The sequence below is a fragment of the Capra hircus genome, chromosome 17 (genome assembly GCF_001704415.2).
Source record: "Capra hircus breed San Clemente chromosome 17, ASM170441v1, whole genome shotgun sequence".
Lineage (NCBI taxonomy): Eukaryota > Metazoa > Chordata > Mammalia > Artiodactyla > Bovidae > Capra > Capra hircus.
The window spans coordinates 59257771-59279746 of record NC_030824.1 but is presented as its reverse complement, the minus strand read 5'-3'; the positions used below and the strand labels follow the sequence as shown (position 1 = coordinate 59279746).

Genomic DNA, 21976 nt, shown 5'->3' with positions numbered 1-21976 from the left:
AGTCTAAAGAATTTGAAGCTTCCTTCCTTCCCCATCCCCAGAAGAATTAGAAACAAAACAGCATGCCTTTTGTAGGAAACCAAAAAAACTTAAGGAGAGATGCTAATGGACTGCCCGAAAAGATTATAAATACTTCTTAGCTGTATAAATATGACCTGAGTGCATAAAACATGATAGAGTCCGTGTAGGCATTCACTCTCAGTTTCTGTTTAATGCAGTAGAAGGACATTGTAACAGTAATGATAGCAAACACATTTAAACCCTTTTTCCTTTCTTGAAATTTTACATATTGTCCATGACTTGCCTGTAAATCCTGTATATATAGAAATGAGTGAATCGATCCAAGAATTTTAATATTTGTACCTAAATATGTGTCATTGTCTCAGTCTACCGTTCTCTCCTTTAGTATCTTCCCTGGTGGCTCAGAGGTTAAAGCGTCTGCCTCCAATGCAGGAGACCCGGGTTCGATCCCTGGGTCGGGAAGATCCCCTGGAGAAGGAAATGGTAACCCACTCCAGTGTTCTTGCCTGGAGAATCCCATGGATGGAGAAGCCTGGTAGGCTGCAGTCCATGGGGTCACAAAGAGTTGGACACAACTGAGCGGCTTCACTGACTTACTTACTTACTGTTCTCTCCTTTAGATCCCTGTGTAGATCATCAAGATAAGAGTTCAGCTAACATGTGCTCTGGAAGATGTTATAATTTGGCGCTTTGACTAGGTTTCCATGATATGCACTTAAGACATGAAATTGCTCTAGTATTGTGATAGTCAAGCTTTATTTGAAAGCCTTAAGATCGCTCCTCTTCAAAATACAAACTATGTGCTCTGTTGTTCAGTTGCTAAGTTGTGTGACCCCATGGACTGGAGCCCTCTAGGCTTCCCTGTCCTTCACTATCTCTTGGAGTTGGCTCAGATTTATGTCCATTAAGTCAGTGATGCTGTCTAACCATCTCATCCTCTGCCTCCGCCTTCTCCTTTTGTGTTCAATCTTTCCCAGCCTCAGGCTCTTTTCCAATGAGTTAGCTCTTTGCACCAGGTAGCCAAATTATTATGATACTTCGTGATGCCATGTTCTTATTGCACCCCTTTGCTTGTAAGGCCACAGAAGGTGTCAGTATTGTGCTTATCTGACATATTCCTATATTCATAGACCATTGGTTTCTCCTGGACTGCACTGCCTAGTCTGGACCACATGATCAGTCATTTCTATAGTAACCATGCTAGCCACGGTGATCTCTTTACTCCCTTGCCTTCCCTTGTCAAATTTAACCTGTCCTGTTTTCTCCACTTTTGCCAGTAGGCTGCTGATTGGACTGGCAATAAGAGAAGAGGCTACTGTCTGTTTAAATTGTAATTTAGGGACTTCCTAGGTGGCTCTCAGCTGTGTCTGACTCTTCACGACCCCATGGAGGTCGTGGAGTGGGGTGTGTGTATGTGTGAGGAGCACTGGAGTGGGGTGCCATTGCCTTCACTTTTTACTTTCATGCATTGGAGAAGGAAATGGCAACCCACTCCAGTGTTCTTGCCTGGAGAATCCCAGGGATGGGGGAGCCTGGTGGGCTGCCATCCATGGGGTCGCACAGAGTCGGACACGACTGACGTGACTTAGCAGCAGCAGGTGGCTCTAGTGGTAACGAATTTGCCTGCCAATGTAGGAGATGAAGGAGATCTTCCATCCCAGGGTTGGGAAGATCCCCTGGTGAAGGGCACGGCAGCCCTCTCCAGTATTCTTGCCTGGAGAATCCCATGGACAGAGGAAACTGGCAAAGTACAGTCTGTGTCATCACAAAGAGTCAGATATGATTATAATTTATTATATACATTATATATCAAATATATATCGATATGTATATCTGCAATATCTTGAAACTTAATTTCCTTCTGATGCTCCTTCCTCTGCTACACAACCTGCGATGCTGAAAACTACATTTCCCATGTTCTCCTACAGTTCAGGTACTGGCTGTGAGGCGGAGGTGTGGCTCAGTTATTCTCTATTGGTGTGAAGCCAAGAGGAGTGGAACTTCCTTACAGCCAACAGGTGTTGCTAAGAATGGTATATTCCTGAAGTCTACAGTTTCACCAGTGTCTTTCTTATTCTCCTAGAGCTCGTGACTTTTCTGGCAAAGTAGTTCTGCATTAATTCTGGGAGTTGTTCCGAGAAGTTCAGTGTAGAGTCTAATGCTTCATTATTTAAAAGCTGTGTAAGCACATGCCTGTCTGAAATCTGTGTTTGTTTAAAACAGATAAAGTAGTTTCTGTGAATTGCAGCTAGACCCCCTGATCTCAGGGCTTCCCAGGTGGTACTAGTGGTAAAGAACCCGCCTGCCAATGCAGGGGATGTAAGAGATGTGGATTTGATCAGGAAGATCCCCTGGAGGCGGGCCTGGCAGCCCACTCCAGTATTCTTGCCTGGAGAATCCCATGGACAGAGGAGCCTGGCAGGCTACAGTCCATAGGGTTGCAAAGAGTCAGACGCAAGTGCAGTGAGTGAGTACTGCTCCATCCACTCCATCCTTAACCTTGTCTTCTCTCCTGCTCAGTACCTTTTTTACTCACCTTTAACTGACTCCCCATCTCACTCCCTAGAGAATCTGCTGCAAACATTTCCCACTTCTGCCATCATCACCTCACAGTTTACTAAGAAAATAGTCCACCACCGCATATTCCCTTAAGCTTTCTACTGCCGCTGAGGTATGTTTCCTGTGTTTCTACCCAGCTTCTCCTTGGACTCTCTCATAAGTTCACCTCCCCCCTCAAGTTGACCCTTTATTTAACTCATGATTTCCCATCCTCTCACTGCCTCCGAAACCTTGGTCTGTCAATGCACTCCTTTTCCTGCATCTTTAATTTTTCGTCTCCCGTCTCTCTCTCCTTACCCTGCTAATATAAGCAAGGTGCTTTGGCTGTAACACTTATTTTATTAGTTGAGGCATCTGGTATTTAGCTCCCTGACTAAGGATCAAACCCAGGCCCCCTGCATCGGGAGCTTGGAATCTCAGCCACTGGGCCACCAGGGAAACCCCTGGCCATATAATTTAGAGAAAACAAAAACTCTTTACATTTCTTTCCTCAAATATCGCTCTTCTTTTCACCATCAAATTTTGCAAACGTTAGTTCCCCTTACTGCCTTCATCTCCTCACTCTCCAGTCACTTCTCAACTTGCTGCTGATGATGCTGCCACATAGAATACCAATGACCTCTAAGTTTGCACACTCGGGTATTTTTCCCAAAAGCACAGGTTTCAGTGAGGAATTTTGTGCTGGTTCTACCAGTTATTAATTCCAATTCCCATTTTACCCCTCTGAAAATTGTGGATAATAATAGCATGTTCTTCCCCCAGAGTACTTAGTGGATGGCATGTAAAGGGCTTAGCATATTTCCTTGCATGTGATAAGTACTTGATAAATACTAGCTAATGATACAATACCGATAACAGTCCTTGCAGAATGTGAGTGTTGGCAGTTCTCTCTTTCCCGAATAGATTGGCTTGGATCTCATCATATGATCCATAAAGGCAGGATTAGCAGCCTCAGCAGACTCAAACTTTAAACCAGATTTTGGCTTTTCTTGGTATTCTTTTCCACCATCATCTGTCCATCAAACAAGGCCAGACCCCAGTGACCCATCTCCCCAAGGCTGTTATATCAAAAATGTGGGCTTGTGTATCATTTATTTGTTAACTCAGAGGCACATTCAGAGAAACCAGTGGTTAATTATTATTGATTAAATGCTCAGAAAGACCCAAAATTTTGTCAATCCTACCATTTTACCATAATTTCTAACTTATTTCCTCAAAAAGTAAAGTTTTGAAAGAATACCCAGTATCTACAGCTGAGCATATGGGTCTTTTCCTCAAGTCAAAAGTATTCTGCACATATACCTTCTGAAACATGTTTCCTTTCTTCTTTTCCTTGGCTGTTCTCCTATTTGCTGAAAGATCTTGATTAGCTAAGGATCTATCAACTCTATCTCTGCCTCTCTCTTGCTAATTCCATCATTTTCATAGTCCCTGGGTGTGTGCATGCTAAGTCGCTTCAGTCATGCCCTACTCTTTGCGATCCTGTGGATCACCAGGCTCCTCTGTCCCTGGGATTCTCCAGGCAAGAATACTGAAGAGGGTTGCTGTGCCCTCCTCCAGGAGATCTTTCCAACCCAGGGATCGAACCCACATCTCTTGTGTCTCCTGCTTTGGCAGGCGGGTTCTTTACCACTAGCGCCACCTGAGAAGCCCTTCATAGTTCCTGCTGCTGCTGCTGCTAAGTCGCTTCAGTCGTGTCCGACTCTGCGCGACCCCATAGACAGCGGCCCACCAGGCTCCGCCGTCCCTGGGATTCTCCAGGCAAGAACATTGGAGTGGGTTGCCATTTCCTTCTCTAATGCATGACAATGAAAAGTGAAAGTGAAGTAGCTCAGTCGTGTCCGACTCTTTGCGACCCCATGGACTGCAGCCTACGAGGCTCCTCCGTCCATGGGATTTTCCAGGCAAGAGTACCTACTCTCACCCAAATGCCTCCACACACTTCATTACCCTGATCTCTTCTGAAAGGCAGTTTCACATTTCAACAGTTTACTCAATTTCTTCGCCTGGATATCTGCTTTACCTTCAAACCCAATCCCTACAGACCCATACCACTTCATTGATATTTCACTAATGAAATTTACTACTTTCTATTTGTATAATCTTTTATTCTTGTTTTATCTCCCAGATGAGACTGTGAGATCCCTGAAGTCAGAGTCTATATTCAGTTCCTCCTATGCCCTTAACAAGCTTATCGTCACTTCCTGTATAGAGTAATGCCGGGAGCCACCACGGGAGATCCCACCCATGAAAAAGGTCATGCGGAGAACATCTGATGGGCAAAGGCGGATCAGAATTTGAGGGACCCCCCTGGACCTGCCCGAGCATCTACCCCAAAACCAGGATCTGTCTGTCTTACTATTTTATGTCTTTCACCAACTCTTCTGACAATAACAGGGGGCTATCCCCGACCATCTTTTTCTGGAAAAAAATCACCTTAGGGCTCTAGCTAATAAGTCTCATGGACATGAAAGGAATATTCCAAATCAAACCCCTCTGATAGCATTCTAGCTTGCTTGACAGGTTTATCCAGACTCTTGCAGCTACGCATGTGATTATTCACAGCCTCCCAACTGTGAGAGGCACAGGAAGCCTAAAACATAGAGCCTTTCAGAGAGTTAAAAGTTATTAGAATAGTGCTGGTGTAGGATTTCATTGTTGAGCCAATGCTTGCTGCTAAGTTCCCATATCTCTTATCCAATGTGTACCTGGGAGTGCATTAGTTAACATAGTTGGAATGTAAGAAAAATAAGTGTAGCCTTGAAATTAACCACATCAGACCTTTGAGCTAATTGGTTCTTTCTTGTAACTCACTGCACCATTGCTCTGTGAGAAATGTAACTCTGTTTGAAACTGTCTGAAGATGACATAGATTAGAAATATAAAGAAAAAACACTTCAAGGGAAAATAAGTTTTCTGGTTGAGCAGCCGTTATCAAAAGAAGGCCATAAAATGTTCACAGGCCTCCAAGGCCAGAAGATAATGTACACAACACTGTTTATGAAAAAAGTATGCAGAAAAAATCCTGGTTTCAATAAGGGCAAAACTGCTGGAGTGTTTGGGCTGATTCTGCAAGACCTTGTATCTTTCATTTCCCTCTATGTACAAGTCAAGGTATAAAAGTTCCTTTTGAAAATAAAGTTACGGGCCTCGCTCACTGAAGAAGCTTGGTCTCCCCGTGTTTTTCTTTCTTTTCTTTCTTTCTTTCTTTCTCTCCTCTGTTTTCTTATCTGCAACATTCTTTCTTTATCTCTCTCTCTAAATCATTCTCTTCACCAACGCCATTTCTCCTGAGGGTTCCCTGGATCCTGAGGGGGCTGGACCCCGGCAGAGTAAGTGCTTGATATCTATTCAATGATGGGCTGAATGACTGATAGTTGTGATAGCAAATGATGTGAATGTTGTACATAAAAATCTCACTAATACTTGTTCTTTTATGAATCCTTTTAGAACTTGACCCCAAATTAACAGGTAAATGAGGGACTGAAAAAAAAGTTTTTTTCATTGACTAAAAAAGGCAAAGAAACACTAGATTATGCAAGGTACCCTTGCAGACTACCATGAAAAGAAATATATCAAAAATATAGAAACATGCAAATAAGCCATTTATAGACTGGCAAAGCTAAACTAAGATTTGAGAAATGCCAAATCTACTGAAGTAACCACACAAATATTAATTAAAACAGGGAGGTACCAATTTATAGGTATCATCATCATAAAATTGAAAAGTTGGATAATATCTAAAGTCATTAACAGTGTGGGTTAGAAACCATAACACAATACTGATAGAAGTATAATCATTGGATGGCCATTGTGGAATGCAAACTGATAATTTCTAGTAAACATGATTATGCAAATACATTCTGACTTACCAATCCCATTGCTGGGTTTAAATCCAAAGAAATTTTTCTACAGATCCAAAAGGTGATATTTGAAGATGTTCCTCTCAGTGTTGTTTCTAATATCAGAGGAGTAGAGGCGGCATAAAAGTAATGACTCTATGGCAGTATAGAAAAGCCTTAAAAAGTTGAGTGAAAATTGAACAATGTATGTAACATAATGCTATTTTTATACTTGAACAGAAAAAAATCTGTGTATTTTTCAAACAAAAATATATATATACACAAAGATATAGTCAGCTCATTAGCATAAGTGCCATTGGCTCGCAGGAATGTAACTGGGAAAAAAATTCATGAAGACACATCAAAAGCCTTAAAGGATCATTTTCACCTATGAATCCTACTTCTAGGAATTTCTCCTAAAAAAAAAAAGGGAAACAACATTATGCCCATGAAGATGAAAAGCAGTTTTTCTTTAAGGCAAAAATTGGAGTGTCCAGTAACAGAAAAATAGTTTTAAAACTGTAGTACAACCATATTGTTAAATACATACTACAGTCATGTTTTCAGAGACTACTTAATGACTTGGGAAAATATATTCCTTAAAAAAAAGCAAGCATGATATAAAACAGAGATCCTTCCTGTTTAAAAGAAGTATATAGATGCACAGAAAATAGGGAAAAAATGTTTTATTTAAAAGGTTACATTGTGAAAGATTTTAATTTCCCAAATTGTTTGTGATGAATTGTGTTTTTCTTCTTACCAGAATTACATGTGTATACAGATTTAGATCATGGCATCTGGTCCCATCACTTCATGGCGAATAGATGGGGAAACAATGGAAATACTGACTGACTTTATTTTGGGGGGCTCCAAAATCACTGCAGATGGTGACTGCAGCCATGAAATTAAAAGATGCTTGCTCCTTGGAAGAAAAGTTATGACCAACCTAGGCAGCATATTAAAAAGCAGAGACATTACTTTGCCAACAAAAGTCCATCTAGTCAAAGCTTTGGTTTTTCCTATAGTCATGTATGGATGTGAGAGTTGGACTATAAAGAAAGCTGAGTGCCGAATAATTGATGCTTTTGAACTGTGGTGTTGGAGAAGACTCTTGAGAGTCCCTTGGACAGTGAGGAGATCCAACCAGTCTATCCTAAAGGAAACCAGTCCTGAATATTCTTTGGGAGGACTGATGCTGAAGATGAAGCTCCAATACTTTGGCCACCTGATGCGAAGAGCTGACTCATTTGAAAAGACCCAGATGCTGGGAAAGATTGAGGGCGGGAGGAGAAGAGGACGACAGAGGATGAGATGGTTGGATGGCATCACTGACTCAATGGACATGAGTTTGAGGAAACTCCGGGAGTTAGTGATGGACAGGGAAGCCTGGCAGTCCATGGGGTCTCAAAGAGTCAGACAGGACTGAACTGAACTGAACAGACTTAGATATGATTATAGATATAACTTTCCCAGGTTGACTACTTTTTCATGTAAGATTCACTGTACCTCTTATTTAAAGTGCTATAACTAAGCAATCTATCAGCTGAACCATCAGCTGAAATCATTCAGCTAGTATTAGCTCTACTGAATATTTATAGATTGGAAAATGATATTTAATTTACTTGAAAGGGATGTATTTTTTGCTATCTAAGTTTTACCTTTTCCACATCTCTGAATGTGGAAAAAAATCACAGGGTTACACATAGAAGCCAGTCTTGACTATCACATGCTCAGCTGGGGACTCCACAAAATAACCCTCTAAATAAGGCCTATCTTATTTCAACTGCAACCAGCTCACCTCTCTTTGCTTAGAGTGGGACCAAGATGCTCCCTAGGTATCTAAAAGACAGGAACCAGAAGGAGTACATTATCGGATTCCTTATTTTCATCCTTTCCAGTATTTTATCAGGGGAAAAAATGCATACTTGGTTAGTTTCAGGGAAAAAAAGAAACTTTACTAAGAAAGAGTTAAAATAGCATCTCAGTTCTCAGAGTCAGGATCCATTATATTCCCTCCTTGGTTCCCTAGTTGATGTACACTTAGAGAGCTTTTGTAAACTAGTTGCTATTGTGTTTAATTGAAAAACTAACACTCGATGATTGAACTCATGCTCAAGATGGTGCAGTAACTCCAGTCTTTGACTACCCCATTAGTTGCAAACCCATGGCAATGGTAGATAAGAAAAGAAAACCTCGTAGGGCTTTGTCTACAAAAATAATTTGGTTAAGGATATATTGATATTCATAAGGCCACATAAGATAGAGGGAATTATTGATGGAGCTTTAGAGTGATGGATAGAGAAGAGGTACTTACATACATGTTTATTGCCAAGCAGTAAATGTGAATACTCTTTCTTTACTCTATGCAGGCACCATCCCTTCCTGTATGTGACCAGAAACCACCCCTTCACGTTCTTTATCCTTAAATATGCTCTTTCTGGCTGATTTCCTATCTCCCATGATAGGAAAATCACAGCTTTTTGGAATCTGTTTATTTTCATGAAGCAATAGATTTTCTTGCTCTACAGTGTCCTAATGTGTATGCATGTTAGTCACTCAGTTGTGTCTCACTCTTTGCAACCCCATGGCCTGCAGCACGCCAGGCCTCCCTGTCCATCACCAACTCCCGGAGCTTACTCAAACTCATGTCCATTGAGTCAGTGATGCCATCCAGCCATCTCATTCTCTGTCGTCCCCTTCTCCTCTCTCCTTCGATCTTTCCCAGCATCAGGGTCTTTTCAAATGAGTCAGTTCTTCACATCAGGTGGCCAAAATATTGGAGTTTCAGCTTCAGCATCAGTCCTCCCAAAGAATATTCAGGACTGGTTTCCTTTAGAATGGACTGGGTGGATCTCCTCGCTGTCCAAGGGACTCTCAAGAGTCTTCTCCAACACCACAGTTCAAAAGCATCAATTCTTCAGCACTCAGCTTTCTTTATATCCAACTCTCACATCCATACATGACTATAGGGAAAACCAAAGCTTTGGTTAGATGGACCTTTGTTGGCAAAGTAATGTCTCTGCTTTTTAATATGCTGTCTAGGTTGGTCATAACTTTTCTTCCAAGGAGCAAGCATCTTTTAATTTCATGGCTGCAGTCACCATCTGCATTTATTTTGGAGCCCAAAACTATAAAGTCTATCACTGTTTCCACTCTCTCCCCATCTATTTGCCATGAAGTGATGGGACCAGATGCCATGATCTCAGTTTCCTGAATGTTGAGTTTTGAGCCAACTTTTTCACTCTCCTCTTTTACTTTCATCAAGAAGCTTTTTAGTTCCTCCTCACTTTCTGCCATAAGGGTGGTGTCGTCTGCATATCTGAGGTTATTGATATTTCTCCCATCAATCTTGATTCCAGCTTGTGCTTTATCCAGTCCAGCGTTTCTCATGATGTACTCTGCATAGAAGTTAAATAAGCAGGGTAACAATATACAGCCTTGATGTACTCCTTTCCCTATTTGGAAGCAGTCTGTTGTTCCATGTCTGGTTCTAACTGTTGTTTCTTGACCTGCACACAGATTTCTCAGGAGGCAAGCCAGGTGGTCTGGTATTCCCATCTCTTGCAGAATTTTCCACAGTTTGTTGTGATCCACACAGTCAAAGGCTTGGGCATAGTCAATAAAGAAGTAGATGCTTTTCTGGAACTCTCTTGCTTTCTTGATGATCCAAAGGATGTTGGCCATTTGAGCTCTGGTTCCTCTGCCTTTTCTAAAACCAGCTTGAACATCTGGAAGTTCACAGTGCATATACTGTTGATGTCCAACTTGGAGAATTTTGAGCATTACTTTGCTAGTGTGCAAGATGAATACGACTGCGTGGTAGTTTCAGGATTCTTTGACATTGCCTTTCTTAAGGATTGGAATGAAAAGTGACCTTTTCCAGTCCTGTGGCCACTGCTGAGTTTTCCAAATTTGCTGGCATATTGAGTGCAGTACTTTCACAGCATCATCTTTTAGGATTTGAAAGAGCTCAACTGGAATTCCATCACCTCCACTAGCTTTGTTTGTAGTGATGCTTCCTAAGGCCCATTGACTTTACACTCTAGGATGTCTAGCTCTAGGTGAGTGATCATGCCATTATGGTTATCTGGGTCATGAAGATCTTTTTTGTATAGTTCTTCTGTGTACTCTTGCCACCTTTTCTTAATATCTTCTGCTTCCAGTAGGTCCATACCATTTCTGTCCTTTATTGTGCCCATCTTTGCATCAAATCTTCCTTGGTATCTCTAACTGTATTAAAGCGATCTCTAGTCTTTCCCATTCTATTGTTTTCCTCTATTTCTTTGCATTGATCACTGTGGAAGGCTTTATTATCTCTTCTTGCTATTCTTTGGAAATCTGCGTTCAAATGGGTATATCTTTCCTTTTGTCTTTTACCTTTTGTATCTCTTCCTTTCTCAGTTATTTGTAAGGCCTCCTCAGACAACCATTTTGAATTTCTTTTTCTTGGGGGTGGTCTTGATCACTGCCTCCTGTACAATGTCACAAACCTCCATCCATAGTTCTTCAGGCACTCTGTCTATCAGATCTAATCCCTTGAATCTATTTGTCAGTTCTACTGTATAATCGTAAGGGATTTGATTTAGGTCATACCTGAATGGTCTAGTGGTTTCCCTACTTTCTGCAGTTTAAGTCTGAATTTGGCAATAGGAGTTCATGATCTGAGCCACAGTCAGCTCCCTGTCTTGTTTTTGCTGACTCTATAGAGCTTCTCCATGATTGGCTGCAAAGAATATAATCAATCTGATTTCGATATTGACCATCTGGTGATGTCCATCTGTAGAGTCTTCTCTTGTGTTATTGGAAGAGGGTGATCAGTGCGTTCTCTTGACAAAAGTCTATTAGCCTTTGCCCTGCTTTGTTTGTACTCCAAGGCCAAATTTGCCTGTTACTCCAGGTATCTCTTGACTTCCTACTTTTTCATTTCAGTCCCCTATAATGAAAAGGACATCTTTTTGGGGTGTTAGTTCTAGAATGTCTTGTAGGTCTTCATGGAACCATTCAGCTTCAGCTTCTTCAGCTTTACTGGTTGGGGCATAGACTTGGATTACAGTGATATTGACTGGTTTGCCTTGGAAATGAACTAACCTTCTTATCAAGTTGATTAGTGGCTAATATGTGGTTCACAGGAAAACAGTAGCATAGGATTAGAAGAATCTTGTATCCTAAGGTTAGAGAATAGGAATTGCTGGGAACTTGAAATATTCTAAACAAACTCCAGACTTCAGCAAGAATCATCAGTTCTTGCAGTAATCAAGGCTGCTGATTTATGCTGCTTCTATGCTACTACTTATAGTAGCTCAGAAACTATTTTCCTTTGTCAAATTTAAATTTTTTCAGTCTTCATAAAAGGACATTTCTACGATATCTGTTGTCCCAATATGATGCTGATTTGTGTTGGATTTTAAGACACTCTAGTCAACTGCCCATTTCATTTCTCCAATCTTACAGATAGGCATGGATCAATGGTACCAAGTAAGCCTATAAATTTCTTGTAGCTGTTAGTCTAGGTTAACCTGAAAATGGCTTGGAAGCATGTAAAGTTTTAGTCTGTGCTTCAACTAACAACATTTTCTCTGTGTTTTTTTAAAGAAATAACAACTATAAAATTAAGTTGTTTCTTGCTAAAGTTACAGGTTAATATCTTTATTAGTGTGTAATGTTTAAGTGTTTATCTAAGATCAATATGCAAATAACCATGTTCAAAATCTTTTAATTTTCTTTTTATTTCTCAAAAATCTTATTGAAGAAAAGTGGATCCATACAGACACACACATTACTCAGCCTGCACACCTCTTGAAAAGAATTGCCTGGATCCTCTATCTATTCTGTTTCTTTATCCAAATTGCTTCACTCTTTGTCTTTTGGAGGGTCTTTTGCTCCCACCATTCTCAAAAAGGCTCAGAAAAGGCTCTGACACATTTGTTCACATTAATGTGTAACTGACTTATTGCTCTGTTGTGCAAGTATCATGAATCACTTTTTTGTAGTGGTTTAGTCACTATGTCGTGTCTGACTCTTTGCGACCCCATGGACTGTAGCCACCAGGCTCCTCTGTCCATGGGTTTCTCCAAACAAGAATATTGGAGTCGGTTGCCATTTTTTCCTCCGTGATATCTTCCCAGCCCAGGGATCAAACCTGAGTCTCCCGTATTGCAGGCAAATTCTTTACCAAAGTAACCCTGACATCGTAATATGCAAATTACTGTTCAGTCTACCTACTTGTCAGAATGGACATGACAAAAAGAGGCTAGGCTACTTGAAATCTCTTTTTAAAATGAGCAGAAAGTTGATCTATTGGAACTTAAACCTGTGAATAGGCAGCATGTGTTAATAAAACTGAAGACAATATTGAGATGTTATCTTCAGTAATTCAACATGCATATTAATTATCCACATGCATATAAGAGTGATGAGAGATACACTTATCAAAGTAAATATGCATTTAAATGTTACCCTGTTGGCCTTATTACTTTATTCAATTACTCTGCCATTTTTACAGATTGAACAACAGAGTTGAAGGAAAACATAACCTTGAGATGGTAAAGGGAATTCCCTGGTGATCCAATGGTTAGAACTCTGTAGTTTCACTGCCCCATGCGGAACAGCCAAAAACTAAAATGAAATAACTAAGATGGTGAAAAAAATATCAGAAGTATAGCTGGAACTCCTTCTTAAGGAAAGCGATTTTGTGACTTGCGCAATTTGTAATGGCAGCAATTAGTTTCTTAGTGGGACTAATCACTTGCACATAGAGAAAACATATCATTTTAGATACAGAACCAGCTTTTGATTTGATCAGCAAATTCTTAATTTGAAAAAAGAAAAATAGCTTCAGAGCTTGGGTGGGCCAGAGTAGTGAACCATGAATGTAAAATGCTGAGCCTTTGATTGAGAATACAAATAATTATTAACTTATACCACATAGTGTTTCTCCTTTGTTTCTCTCTCTTGCTCTGTGTCTGCAGGGTATTTTATGCACTTTAACTGTGGGGTGGCGGACAAGTAAGGGCGGGGCCCTGATCCTTGATTATCTCTGTTAACAGGGAATTCTGAATACCTTATTAAATGCAGATTTCTCTTGTTAGAGGGGTAAGAAAACCATAGATGTCAGCTGTGGACAGAATATAGTAACATTTGGGAGATTCTAAGACACCTTGTTTCTTTTTTTTTTTTGCTTTATTGTCCACTTTTACTAATTGTTTTATTAAGCAAATTATATATATATTTATTTTTTGAAAAGGTACATAATGTGGATTATTTTTTTAAATCAAACATAATCCTGTTACACTGAGATACTGATTGTTTGTTGAAGATGTAATGTCTAATCTTCACAGTGTGTTAAAGCTTTTCTTTAGGAAATCAAGTCTCTGTTCTTTCAGTTCAGTTCATTTCAGTTCAGTCGCTCAGTCGTGTCCGACTCTTTGCGACCCCATGAATCGCAGCACGCCAGGCCTCCCTGTTCATCACCATCTCCCGGAGTTCACTCAGACTCACGTCCATCGAGTCTGTGATGCCATCCAGCCATCTCATCCTCTGTCATCCCTTTCTCCTACTGCCCCCAATCCCTCCCAGCATCAGAGTCTTTGCCAATGAGTCAACTCTTCTCATGAGGTGGCCAAAGTACTGGAGCTTCAGCTTCAGCATCATTCCCTCCGAAGAAATCCCAGGGTTGATCTCCTTCAGAATGGACTGGTTAGATCTCCTTGCAGTCCAAGGGTCTCTCAAGAGTCTTCTCCAACACCACAGTTCAAAAGCATCAATTCTTTGGCACTCAGCCTTCTTCACAGTCCAACTCTCACATCCATACATGACCACAGGAAAAACCATAGCCTCGATTAGACGGACCTTAGTCGGCAACGTAATGTCCCTGCTTTTGAATATACTATCTAGGTTGGTCATAACTTTTCTTCCAAGGAGTAAGCGTCTTTTAATTTCATGGCTGCAGTCACCATCTGCGGTGATTTTGGAGCCCTCAAAAATAAAGTCTGACACTGTTTCCACTGTTTCCCCGTCTATTTCCCATGAAGTGATGGGACCGGATGCCATGATCTTCGTTTTCTGAATGTTGAGTTTTAAGCCAACTTTTTCACTTTCCTCTTTCACTTTCATCAAGAGGCTTTTTAGCTCCTCTTCACTTTCTGCCATAAGGGTGGTGTTATCTGCATATCTGAGGCTATTGATATTTCTCCCGGCAATCTTGATTCTAGCTTGTGTTTCTTCCAGTCCAGTGTTTCTCATGATGTACTCTGCATAGAAGTTAAATAAGCAGGGTGACAATATACAGCCTTGTAGCTTGCTTATAATAGGAAAAAATAAAAAGAAATATCCTTAATGTCCAGCTATAAGGAATCCAGTAATGAGAAATGTTGTTATATGTAAGTACCGATGTGTTTACATGCCCGAGACTTATTTAAATGGTATCAGGCTATACGTATTGTAAAATCTCTTGTTTCTGATTCTTTTTTTTCTAAAATGACAAGTACCTGTATGTTCAAAAACTAAACATGGGCATATTCAGTTTTAGGTAATAGGGTTTTCATGCCAAAATTACCATTGACATTATGCAGTCTGTTTTTTCAGACTTTTTATTGTGGAATCAATTTTATTTAAGTAATTCTATTCCTCTCCAGTGATATAAAGCACTGTTATCTCAGTTTTGTTTACGTATTCATTTATTTTTGGCTGTGCTGGGTCTTCATTGCCGCATGAGGGCTTTCTCTGGTTTCAGAGAGCAAGGGGCTGCTCTGTAGTTGCAGCGCCTGGGCTTCCCTTGCTGTGGAGCCTGAGCTATGGGGCATGTGCACTTCAGTAGGTGCATCTTGTGGGCCCTGGATCGTGGGCTCAGTAGTTGTGGCACACGAGCTCAGTTGCTCCCTGGCATGTGGAATCTTCCTAGACCAGGGATGGAACCCATGTCCCCTGCATTGGTAGGTGGATTCTTAATCACTGGACCTCCAGGGAAGTCCTCAGTTACTTAGTAAAAGAAAAAGCTATATTTTGGCTAAGCATTATTTCTGAGAGTCAAAACATTGAAATTTGATGGAGTGACCTTTTGGACTTTAGAAAAATGTATTCCCTTAAACTTGAAGAAACTCTGCCTGAATATACAGACATACAGACTAATATGGACCTTGAGAGCTTGTTTGGAGGTTCTAGCAGGGGAGGGCAGCTACTCGTATACCCTAGACCGAAGATGGGTCCTCCTCTACTGGGGATGGTCCTCTTCTTCGACCGAGAGCGCGGCTTCGGGAGGGATGCACATGGAGCGGTGAGGGAGGAAGGGGACACCCGCCTAGCCAGCCAGGTCAGCCGAATCAACCCTGGCAATCAGTGGGGCGACGATTCTTCAGAAAAAAAAAAATCAATATATACTCTCAGCCTGTTTCCTTTCATGGAAAAATTAGTCTAAATACTAGTTAGTCCACAATATATTGTGTGTGTCAATTGAAGGGATAAACTTCCTAACAGAAATGAGGGTTAAGGAGCCATAATGCACTTAATGTTTCTGCATCTGGGGACGCAATTGTCAGAACAAATCTCCCAGCTCAGGTCCTTAACATCTAGAAGAATTGTGTTTGCTGAGTACTTCACTGAGACAACAAATGGGTAAATTAACTGCAACCCTGTTATGAGCAGTTTGTTTTCAGGTAATCTAAACAAGGGACCAGCAATGATGCCCAGTGTTGATCTGTGGTTCACCTCCAAGCCCCCATCTTGAGGGTGCAGTTATTTATGAATTAGTGCCCAGAGGGATTTTCATGGGTCATTGTCTTAGCTGTATGCCTCTGACCCAACCTTTATTCCTCATTTTACTTTGACCTGCATTTATCTGGCCATTTTCAAATACTAACACTTATTTAGTAATTGTAGAGAACCAGAGTTGGACTGTGAAGAAGGCTGAGCGCCGAAGAATTGATGCTTTTGAACTGTGGTGTTGGAGAAGACTCTTGAGAGTCCCTTGGACTGCAAGGAGATCCAACCAGTCCATTCTGAAGGAGATCAACCCTGGGATTTCTTTGGAAGGAATGATGCTGAAGCTGAAGCTCCAGTACTTTGGCCACCTCATGAGAAGAGTTGACTGATTGGCAAAGACTCTGATGCTGGGAGGGATTGGGGGCAGGAGGAGAAGGGGACGACAGAGGATGAGATGGCTGGATGGCATCACTGACTCAATGGACGTGAGTCTGAGTGAACTCCGGGAGTTGGTGATGGACAGGGAGGCCTGGCGTGCTGCGATTCATGGGGTCGCAGAGAGTCGGACATGACTGAGCAACTGAACTGAACTGAAGTGAGCTGAACTGAGTTACTTTGTGGATAACTATTTTATGTTCTTTCTTTAGATAATAGGTTTTCTGTTTCTTGGCAGAGTTCTTTTTTTTTTTTTTTTTCTGTCTTCTCTGTTTAAATCTTGTTCCTGATTTACGTTATTCAAAAGTGTATAACTCAAGACATGTAGGAAGAAGACTCCTGGATTATGCTCCATCTCTATGATTTTCCCCTCTTCTTGTCTGTTTCCTAAAATTTGGAAAGCGACTTTACAATCTACCATGTATATAGGTAAAGAGAGAAAGAAATCTTTAAACCCAGAGCTGTGTGGAAATCTTTTCAAATTTTTCATTTATTCTCATTCACGTTAAAGGTCCCTGCTGCCAAGAAAGTGTTTTCTATGGTGGAGAGAATTTCATGAGTATGTGTACAGGTATGATCATTAATAACGTGATCCATGATCCATGTCTCTTACCGAAAGAATAATTTTGTCTGGAATCTTTTATATCAGAAATAGAACACATCATCAGAAAGGTCAACTTTAGATGTATGATACAGAGGTTTTGAGGTGTGGGTATGTTTTAAAATACAAAGAACAGATTTTAAAAGTTTTTATTTATTTATTTTTGACCACACTGGGTCTTTGCTGCTTTGCACTGGCTCTCTCTAGTTGTGGGGCGTGGGGTTCTCACTGCAGTGGGTTCTTTTTTTGTGGAGCACAGGAGAGTGTGGAGCACAGGTGTGCAAGTTTTAGTAGTTGTGGGTCCAATAGACCCAGTTGTCCCATGCCATGTGGGATCTTCCCAGACCAGGGATTGAACCCATGACTCCTGCATTGGCAGGTAGACTCTCAACCACTGGACCACCAGGGAAGACCTAAAGAAAGGATTTATGTTTTAAAAATTCTCATCTTGACCTGGATTGTAGGGAAAATGAAAATGGAGACTTAAAGTGTTACATATTCTTCATACCAGTTATTCAGCCATACATGCTTTGTAAGATTTAAAAAAAAGCAACAACTTTCATTCACTTGAAAAAATTTTATCAAATGCACACTATATCATTTTAGAAGTGATGGAATCAGTGAAGAAGATAAGCTCCAGAGCTTACTTTCTGGGGAATGGCCAGATAATTAACAAATAGCTTAACAACAACAACAACAACAACAAAAACAATCAGATACTTAAAAACAAGAAAGAAAAATAAAAGATAGTAAGGAGAGAGAGAAGATCAGGGTGTGCTAGATAAAGCGGGTTTGGAAAGGCCTATCTATGGAAGGAGAGCATCCAGGAAGATGGAAGAGATGCATGAAGGCTGGAGGCAGGAAAGGGCATGATTCTTGAAGGACAGCAATGAATATTTAGGACTGATTTCCTTTAGGATTCACTGGCTTGATCTCCTTGCTGTCCAAAGGACTCTCAACAGTCTTCTACAATACCACAGTTCAAAAGCATCAGTTCTTTGGTGCTCAGCCTCCTTTATGGTCCAACTCTCACATCCAGACATGACTACTGGAAAAACCATAGCTTTGACTACATGGACATCTGTTGGAAAAGTGGTATCTCTCCTTTTAATATGATGTGTAGGTTCGTCATAGCTTTTCTTCCGTGGAGCAAGCATCTTTTAATTTCATGGCTGCAGTCACTGTCCGTAGTGATTTTGGAGCTCAAGAAAATAAAGCCTGTCAGTGTTTCCATTGTTTCCCCATCTATCTTCCATGAAGTGGTGGGACCAGATGCCTTGATCTTAGTTTTTTGAATTTTGAGTTTTAAGCCAGCTTTTTCACTCTCTTCTTTCACCTTCATCAACAGGCTCTTTAGTTCCTCTTCACTTTCTGCCATAAGGGTGGTGTCATCTGTGTATCTGAGGCTATTGATATTTCTCCCAGCAATCTTGATTCCAGCTTGAGTTTTATCCAGCTCAGCATTTTGCATGATGTCCTCTGCATATAAGTTAAATAAGCAAGGTAACAATATACAGCCTTGCTGTTCTTCTTTCCCAATTTAGAACCAGTCCCATGTCCGATTATAACTGTTGTTTTCTTGACATGTATACAGGTTTCTCAGGAGGCAGGTCAGGTACTCTGGTATTCCCATCCTTTGAAGAATTTTCCACAGATTGTTGTGATACACATAGTCAAATGCTTTACATAGTCAATAAAGCAGAAGTAGATGTTTTTCTGGAATTCCCTTGCTTTTTTCTATGATCCAATGGATGTAGTCTTCTTTCAGATTTCCAGTTTGATTTCTGGTTCCTCTGCCTTTTCTAAATCCAGCTTGAACATCTGAAAGTTCTCCGTTTGCATACTGTTGAAGCCTAGCGTGAAGGATTTTGAGCTATTACCTTGCTAGCATGTGAAATGAGATCAATTTCCATCATTCTTGGCAAATCTCTGTTAGCCTTTGCCCTGCTTCATTTTGTACTCTAAGGCCAAATTTGCCTGTTACTCCAGGTATCTCTTGACTTCCTACTTTTTTCCTACTTTTCCTCTATGATGAAAAGGATATCTTTTGGGGTGTTAGTTCTTCATGACCCATATAACCAGTTCTTCAAAAAGATCTTCATGACCCAGATAACCACGATGGTGTGATCACTGGACTAGAGCCAGACATCCTGAAATGTGAAATCAAGTGGGCCTTAGGAAGCATCACTATGAACAAAGCTACTGGAGGTGATAGAATTCCAGTTGAGCTATTTCATATCCTAAAAGATGATACTGTGAAAGTCCTGCACTCAATATGCCAGCAAATTTGGAAAACTCAGCAGTGGCCATGGGACTGGAAAAGGTCACTTTTCATTCCAATCCCAAAAAAAGGCAATGCCAAAGAATGCTGAAACTACCACACAATTGTACTCATCTCACTTGCTAGCAAAGTAATGCTCAAAATTCTCCAAGCCAGGCATCAACAGTATATGCACTGTGAACTTCCAGATGTTCAAGCTGGTTTTAGAAAAGGCAGAGGAACCAGAGATCAAATTGCCAACATCTGCTGGATCATTGAAAAAGCAAAAGAGTTTCAGAAAAACATCTACTTCTGCTTTATTGACTATGCCAAAGCCTTTGACTGTGTGGATCACAATAAACTGTGGAAAATTCTGAAAGAGATGGGAATACCAGACCGCTTTACCTGCCTCCTGAGAAATCTGTATGCATATCAAGAAGCAACAGTTAGGACTGGACATGGAACAACAGACTGGTTCCAAATCAGGAAAGGAGTATGTCAAGGCTGTATATTGTCAGCCTGCTTATTTAACTTCTATGCAGAGTACATCATGAGAAATGCCGGGCTGAATAAAGCACAAGCTTGAATCAAGATTGCCAGGAAAAATATCAATAACCTCAAATATGCAAATGACATCACCCTTATGGCAGAAAACAAAGAAGAACTAAAGGGCCTGTTATTGAACGTGAAAGAAGAGAGTGAAAAAGCTGGCTTAAAACTCAACATTCAGAAAACTAAGATCATGGCATCTGGTCCCATCACTTCATGGCAAATAGATGGGGAAACAATTGAAATAGTGACTGACTTTATTTTGGGGGACTCCAAAATCACTGCAGATATTGACTGTAGCCATGCAATTAAAAGATACTTGCTCCTTGGAAGAAAAATTATGACCAACCTAGACAGCATATTAAAAAGCAGAGACATTACTTTGCCAACAAAGATCTGTCTAGTCAAAGCCATGGTTTTTTTCAGAAGTCGTGTATGGATGTGAGAGTTGGACTATAAACAAAGTTGAGTGCCAAAGAACTGATGCTTTTGAACTGTGGTGTTGGAGAAGACTCTTTTTGAGTGTCCCTTGAACTGCAAGGAGATCAAAACAGTCAATCCTAAAGGAAATCAGTCCTGAATATTCATTGGAAGGATTGATGCTGAAGTTGAAACTCCAATACTTTGGCCACCTGATGTGAAGAACTGACTCATTGGAAAAGACCCTGTTGCTGGGCAAGATTGGAGGCAGAAGAAGGGGACAACAGAGGATGAGATGGTTGGATGACATCATTGATTTGATAGACATGAGTTTGAGCAGGCTTCTAAAGTTGGTGATGGACAGGGAAGCCTGGTGTACTGCGGTCCATGGGGTTGGCAAGAGTCGGACATGAATGAGCAACTGAACTTAACTGAACTGAACCTGAACATTCTTTGACATTGCCCTTCTTTGAAACTGGAATGAAAACTGACCTTTTTCAGTCCTGTGGCCACTGCTGTTTTCCAAATTTGCTGGCATATTGAGTGCAGCAGTTAAACAGATTTTGTAGAGCCCTGTAAACCAAAGTAAAAGCAGGTTCATTCCCAGTGTGAGACAAAAATCACAGGAGGGCTGAAGTCAGAGAAGGGAATGTGATTCAAACTAAGTTTTGGCTTTAAAAGATCATTCTAGTTGCTGTGTTAAGATGAGCCCATAGAAAATCAAGCTGGGAGCAGGGAATTGAATTGAAAGCCTATATCTGTATCTAGATGAGAGATGAGTACAGATCGGATTAGGATATTAGCAATGAAGTGGTGAGAAATGGTCCGTTTCCGTTTCATGATATTAGCATTTGAAAGTAGCCGACAAAAGCAGGTCAAAATAAAATGAGGAATAAATGGTGGGTCAGAAACACACATCTAAGACAATGACCCATGAAGATTGTGTCAGATACTGATTCACAAATTACCACAGCCTCAAGACGGGGGCTTGGAGATTAACTACAAATCAACACTGGGCATATATTTACAAAGCAGAAAACATAGAATTGGCTAATACACTAAATATGAGACAGAGGGAAAAAGAGATTCAAGAATGACTTCTAGTATTTGGCCTGAACATTGGGATGTATGGACATCCCATTTACTGAAAGGGAGAACTTTGAGAGAGGAAGAAGTTTAAAGAATGAAATCAATTAGAAAAAAAAAAAATCAGAAGCTGAGCTCCATATGTTGCAGTGTATCTCATATTTTTTAAAGACTTATTTTACTATGAAATAAAATCTTCACCCAGAAAAGAACATAAAACACAGATGTACAGTTTAACAAATAGTAATAAAACAAACACCTGTACACACACTACCTGGGTCCCCAATTTTTTAAAATCTTCCCTGATGGCTTAATACGTAGCCAGAGTTGAAAATGACTACTTGGTGATGGTTGCAAATTAAATAAGCAATTACAGTCTCTGAGATAATTTTGGAACCATTTTTCTTCAGACCAGAGGTTAGGATTAGATGAATCTGGACAATTCTTTTGCATCTGTGATAAGGTGAAGCAAACTTAGGATATTAGATTAGATTAATTAGCAAATTT

The 21976-nt window shown here is 40.5% G+C and overlaps 1 non-coding gene across 1 annotated transcript; it reads left to right on the top strand.

Annotated features, from left to right (window-relative positions):
* On the top strand, window positions 412–483 carry TRNAW-CCA. Its single transcript has one exon. It is a non-coding gene; the product is annotated as a tRNA-Trp (tRNA).